At 48.4% G+C, this 6,893-nt stretch overlaps 1 pseudogene; it reads left to right on the plus strand.

Annotated features, from left to right (window-relative positions):
• Positions 1–632: 632 nt before the first annotated feature.
• LOC139263681 (U2 spliceosomal RNA) lies at positions 633–811 on the plus strand (annotated as a pseudogene).
• The last annotated feature ends 6,082 nt before the right edge of the window (positions 812–6,893 follow it).

Below are 6,893 nucleotides of genomic sequence, written 5' to 3' on the forward strand. Positions count from 1 at the left end.
ATCTCAGTCGTGCCTAATTTTGTCCTCAATTGATGTCACACATGTGCAGTTCTGCCATGAAGTATCTGAAACAAGAACCTAGTTGATTTTTGCACTGAGTTAGGGCACTGAGGGCAATTGTAACATGCTACTGCAGCCCTAGCTGAGATCTGCTGTATCAGCACAGACTGGGGATTAAACCTGATACCCCCCCCTACATTTTTATCCGATATAACCTATATGTTTTGATATTGTTTACTTTTTTTAACCACTGGATATTTGTAATCTTGAAATTTATGAAGGATATGCTTGCCCTAGAGGCGGTGCAATGCAGGATCACTAGATTGATCACTGGGATGAGAGGTTTGTCCTATTAGGAGAGATTAAGTAGATTGGGCTTATAGTCTCTGGAGTTTAGGAATATGAGAGGTGATTGCATTGAAACGTATAAGATTCTGAGGGGGATTGACAGGGTAGATGCTGAGAGCTTGTTTCTCCTGGATGGAGAGTCTAGAACTCGGGGGGATAATCTCGGGACTTCCCGCCAGCTTCAGTTACCTGAGGACCGCTGCAACACTAGCAGCGGCCCGATCTTTATAGGTTCTTCATTCGCTGGCTGTTCGCATCATGCCCACGCCAATGTATTAAGACCCAAGGCTTCTCGGCCTTTTGGCTAAGATCAAGTGTAGTATCTGTTCTTATCAGTTTAATATCCCCTATGGGGACATGATATTGAATTGATTTTTGGACAGGGAGCTGGATCAGGGGCATGCCCCGTCCACTCCATGCACCGACCTGGTATTGCAATATTTCCAGGAACGGTGCAACCTCGCCTCTCGGCCTTTTGGCCTAAGATCAAACACATTGGCGCAAAGTGATCTTTGGCGTTAGAGTTGATCTGGAAAGAAATTGGATTAAAAAAAAATTAAGACCCAAGGTCCAATATCAGGTGTGCCTCAGGTTCATCATTCAGAAGCAGTATAGACTGGGCCTATACTCTCTGGAGTTTAGAAGAATGAATGGTGATCACATTGAAACATATAAGATTCTGAGGGGAATTGACAGGGTAGATGCTGAGAGGTTGATTCTCCTGGTTGGAGAGTCTAGAACTAGGGGTCATAGTCTCAGGATAAGGGGTTGGCCATTCAGACTGAGATGAGGAGGAATTTCTTTACTCAGTGTTGTGAATCTTTAGAATTTTCTACCCCAAAGGGCTGTGGATGCTGAAACATTGAGTAAATTCAAGGCTGAGATAGAGTTTTGGACTCTAGATGATTCAGGGATGTGGAGATCGGGCAGGAAAGTGGAGTTGAGGTCGAAGATCAGCCATGATCTTATTGAATGGCAGAGCAGGCTTAAAAGGCAATGTGACCTACTCTTGCTCCTAATTATTAGGTTATGTTCTGTGTGGGTCTGTACCATGTGTCATTTGAAGGGACTAGCTCACTAGCAATAGACTAATTCCAGTTCAGTCCAGCAATACCAGCAATCTGATCCAAGCCCGGCAGAGACCTCAGCAGCCATGGGAAAATTGATTGAATGCATACAATTGTTCTCATGCTGATGATTTTCATTTTTTTTCCACACCAATTCAGAGATTGAATGGTGATTTCAACAGGTCAGCAGTTAAGTCTGATAGACCCTAGGTTAAGGGGCTACGAATGGGCTGGAGTTTATGTATGAGGTTCAAATTCCTAGCTACAGTCCAAGATGGACATCCTTACACACAGAATCAGATGTGCAACATATTTATATATGAATAATATATTAGAATAATAATCCCTGCTTTACCCAGTAGGGAATTGGATATGTACTTGAAAAAGAAAAATTTGCAGAGCTATTGGGAAACAGTAGGGGTCTGCTACAAGTTGCATAGCTCTTTCAAAGAGCTGGCACAGGCACGTTGGGCCGAATGATTCAATGGGGTGAATTTTAACTCCCAAAAATGGGTAGGTTGTGGTCGGGTCAGATGTTAATCTCAAACCTGACCCTCAAACCGCTTCTAATCTGCCCACTTCTGAGTTTAACGGAGGCGGGACAAGGGGCGGGCAGCCAACCTGCTCCCAGGAGTCGGGTTGGCAATTTAAATGTTTTAATAAGGCTGGCACCCTCTGATTTAACCTGCTTTGCAGGCTTACCAGTGGCCGGCTGGGTTTCCCAGGTCTAGGGAAACCCAACAGCTGAAGGGAGGAGAGGATTGCTTCAGGGAGAAGGTAAGTGCCTTTACAGCACTGCTTGTGGGCCAGGAGGAGCAAGCGTGCTTTCCCCCGGCTCCCAAGCTCCACCCCATCAGACTCCCCCACCCTCCGGGATCAGATCCCCTCCTCCTCTGGGATCGGACCCTTCTGGAATCGGACCTACCTGCTCCTGCGGCCTGCTCCGGAGTCCACCCCGCCTGATTGAAAGCCAAACCTGTCAATCAGGCTGACTTCCAGCCAGGGAGCCTGTCAAGGAGAAAGGACTTCTGGGTTTCCTATTTGAAACTCTGCCATCCCCTCTGGTTAATATCCAAGCCTATGATTCAGTATAACATTCCTGTGTGCAATACATAATGCTATTCTTTGTTTATTAAGTATAATGTTTATTTTTTTTTGTTCCTGGGATGTGGACAAAGCTGGAAAGACTGCATTATGTGTCCATCCCTATAGCTGCCCTGAAAAGGTGATGGAGAGGCTATTCCTTGAACCACTGCAGTACTTGCGCATGTTGGTGTTCCCATGATGGTGTTAGGTAAGGATTTTCAGGATTTTGACCCACTGACAATGAAAGAACAGTGGTAGCTTCCAAGTCAGGATAATGTATGACTTGGAGGGGAACTTAGAGGTTATGGTGTTCCCATGATCTTGCTGCTCTTGTCCCTCTTGGTGATAGAGGTCGCAGGGCTGGGAGGTGCTGTCAAAGTAAGCTTGGCGAGTTGTTGCAGTGCATCCTGTAGATTGTACAAACCACAGCCAAAGTGCACTAATGGTGGAAGGGGTGTATACTGAGTTCAGTAACAGAGGCAAACTCTTTATCCTGAATGCTGACAAGCTTCTTGAATGTTGTTACAGCTGCACCCATCCATGACTTGTAGATGGTGGAGAGGCTTTGAGAAGTTAGGGTGGGCCACTCGTCTCAGTCAAGGTGTTGATATGGCTGGTCCAATTGAGTTTCTGGTCAATATTGACCCCCAGGATGTTGATGGTGGGGGAGGTGGTTGGCTCTTTTCTCGTTGGAGGTGATCATTGCCTGGCCCTTATGTGGTGTGAAAGTTCCTGGATATAGGAATACTCCTTGCTCTACACTCGATCAGCTCCACTGGGCAGGCCACATAGTTCACATGCCAGACTCGAGACTCCCAAAGCAAGTGCTCTATACGGAGCTCCTTCACGGAAAACGAGCCAAAGGTGGGCAGCGGAAACGTTACAAGGTCACCCTCAAAGCCTCCCTGATAAAGTGCGACATCCCCACTTACACCTGGGAGTCCCTGGCCAAAGACCGCCCTAAGTGGAGGAAGTGCATCCGGGAGGGCGCTGAGCACCTCGAGTCTCATCGCCGAGAGCATGCAGAAATCAAGTGCAGGCAGCGGAAAGAGCATGCGGCAAACCTGCCCCACCCTCCCCTTCCCTCAATGACTATCTGTCCCACCTGTGACAGAGTCTGTGGCTCTCATATTGGACTGTTCAGCTACCAAAGAACTCACTTCAGGAGTGGAAGCAAGTCTTCCTCGATTCCGAGGGACTGCCTATGATGATGATGATGCTCTACCAGATAGAATATTCCTGGAAATTGCATTGTATGATATTACTGCACAAACTCTTAATGTGTTCAACAACAACAACTTGTATTTCTATATCCTTTATATCCTTTGACATAATCGTACCATGCGATTTCCAGGCTTATATAGAAATTCTCTCTGCTTTAGCATTCCCATTATATTCCCGGCTTGACCAGGTTTAACACTCCCATCTATAATAATATTCCCTGCTTTACCAAGTATAAACCTCCTTTTCATGTAATATAAGAAACTTCAATTTATTACAGAAATGTATTAGAAATACATTTGATATTCACATGTTCATTGTCAAATTTCGTATCAGTGATTTTAGTTTTTAAGTGTGGTGCAGACAAAAATCCATTGATAAATCTCCGCCATGACCAAGGTTTGTCAGTCAATTTAGCGACTAATTTCAGTTAATTGTTGACAGAAGAAATGTTTTGTATTTTGGTTAACAAGTTTCTTAATCTTGTTTTTTTTTGTCTAAAGTAATTGCCAAAATAAAAACAACACAGGAACAAACTTGTTGTCCCAGCCCAGTACTGTTATCGGACTCACTGACCTGCTGCATTGTAAATGAAGATTAAAGATTACTTCGTGTGCTGCTGGTCACATGGGAAGGTCACGCTGGAGGTCACATGGGGAGGTCACTCAGAATGGTACTGGTATAATCTGGCCTGGAAGCACAATGGAATGTGTAATCCTGCCAGAAACTGTAGGAATGTGTAACTAAGGAGTTTAATTAAAAGGAAAGTTTTGATTTATAACAAGGCCCCAACTCAGAAAGATTGAAAAGAGTAATCTCAAAATTCTCTCAAATAGACATCAAATAGATGCCACTATTCACATAAATGTCTTTATTTTCCTGAGAATGAGATTCTCTCCTTTTAACATTATTCCCCTTTTTGGTCTCTCCATGGCATTTAACATTGAAAGAAGAAGCAACCGTCTATTCTGCCACTCCTGTAGCCTGCCAACCCTCCTCCAACTCTGGCCTCTTGGTCATCCTCCACTTCCTTCGCCCCACCATTGATGGTTTTTACTACAGCTCTCTAATTCACTTTCTAAACCTATCCATTTCTAGGAACATAGAACAGGAGTAGGCCATTTAGCCCCTCGAGCCTGTTCCACTATTCAATAAGATCATGCCTCATTTGAAACCTAACTCCATATACCCTCCTTTGACCCATATGCCTTGATACCTTAGGTTAACAAAAATCTATCGATCTCAGATTTAAAATTAAAAATTGATCTCAATTCAATTGCTGTTTGCGGAAGAAAGTTCTAAATTTCTTTGTGTATAGAAGTGTTTCCTAATTTCACTCCTGAAAGGTCGGGTTATAATTTTTCGACAATGTCCAGAGTCCTAACCTCCCCAACCCTAGAAATAGTTTCTCTCTATCTACCCTATCAGTTCCCCCTAATATCTTGAAACTTTGGAGCAAATTCTCCACCTCCCTGCTTCTTTCAATAGGAAAGGAAGAACGTGTATTCATATAACATCTTTCACGACCTCAGGATATAACAAAGCTAAATGGCCTACTCCTGTTCTATGTTCCTAGAAATGGATAGGTTTAGAAAGTGAATTAGAGAGCTGTAGTAAAAACCATCAATGGTGGGGCGAAGGAAGTGGAGGATGACCAAGAGGCCAGAGTTGGAGGAGGGTTGGCAGGCTACAGGAGTGGCAGAATAGACGATTGCTTCTCCTTTACAGCCAATGACGTACTTTTTTTGAAGTGTAGTCAATGTTACAATATAGGAAATGCAGAAGCCAACTTGTGCACTGCAAAATTCCACAAATAATAATGCGATATTGACACGATAATCTTTTTTTTGGGTGTTGGTTGAACGATAAATATTGGCCAGGACATCGACGAAAACCTGATCTTCTTCGAATAGTGGCATGTGATCTTTTACTTCCACCTGAGAGGGCAAACAGAGTCTTGGTTTAACATCTCAGCCGAAAGTCATAATCATCCATCATAATCATAGGCAGGCCATTGAAATCGAGGAAGACTTGGTTCCACTCTAAGGGCCCAAGTTTCCACAAGAAAAAAAACGGGCGCCCCTACGAGCTGGGCGCCCGTTTTTCGCGCCTAAAACGGCGCCTAAAAAAATCCTCGGTATTCTCCACCGACTTACAGGTCCTCTGGCCCTCGGCGCAGCCAGCACGAGCTGTGGGGGGGCGGAGCCAGGTCCCGGCGCTGAAAACAGTGCCGGGACCTCTGCACATGCGCGCTACAGTGAGCACGCAAGTGCAGTAGCTCCAGGCACCGGAGGGGCCCGAAGCACGCAGCCCCTAGCCCTGGCTGAATGGCCTCACTGGGGCTGCGTGAATGAGGCTCCTCCCACGGCCAGCTCCTGCTTCCTCCCGACCCGACCCGACACTCGCTCCCCCCCTCCCCCCCGCCCCGACCCCCGCTCCCCCCCGGACCCGACACCCGCTCCCGCCGACCCGACACCTGCTCCCCCACCCCCGACCCGACACCCGCTCCCCCCCCCGCCCCGACCTGACCCGAGACCCGACACCCGCTCCCCCCCCGCCCAGACTCGACACCCGCTCTCCCCCACCCCGACCCGACACCCGCTCTCCCCCACCCCGACCCGACACCCGCTCTCCCCCACCCCGACCCGACACCCGCTCTCCCCCACCCCGACCCAACACCTGCTCTCCCCCGCCCCGACCCGAGACCCGACACCCCCCGCCCCGACCCGACCCGAGACCCGCTCCCCCCCCGCCCGACTGACCCGACCCGACCCGCGCTCCTGTTCCCCGACCCGACCCCCCCAGCCCCCGCTCCTCTCTCTCTCTCTCTCTCTCTCTCTCTCCCCCCTCCCCCTCTCTCCCTCCCTCTCTCTCCCTCCCTCCCCCCTCTCTCTCCCTCCCTCCCTCTCTCTCCCTCCCTCCCTCTCTCTCCCTCCCTCCCTCTCTCTCCCTCCCTCTCTCTCCCTCCCTCTCTCTCTCCCTCCCCCCCCTCCCTCCTCTCTCCTCCCTCGCTCCCTCTCTCCCTCCCCCCCTCTCCCTCTCTCTCTCCCTCCCCCTCCCTCTCTCTCTCCCTCCCCCCCTGCCTCCCCCGCATCTCGCCCCCCATCTCCCCCCCCTCACTCTCTCTCCCCCACCACTCCCCCCCTCCCTCTCTCTCCCCCCCTCCCTCTC

The sequence above is a fragment of the Pristiophorus japonicus genome, chromosome 4 (assembly GCF_044704955.1).
Source record: "Pristiophorus japonicus isolate sPriJap1 chromosome 4, sPriJap1.hap1, whole genome shotgun sequence".
Lineage (NCBI taxonomy): Eukaryota > Metazoa > Chordata > Chondrichthyes > Pristiophoridae > Pristiophorus > Pristiophorus japonicus.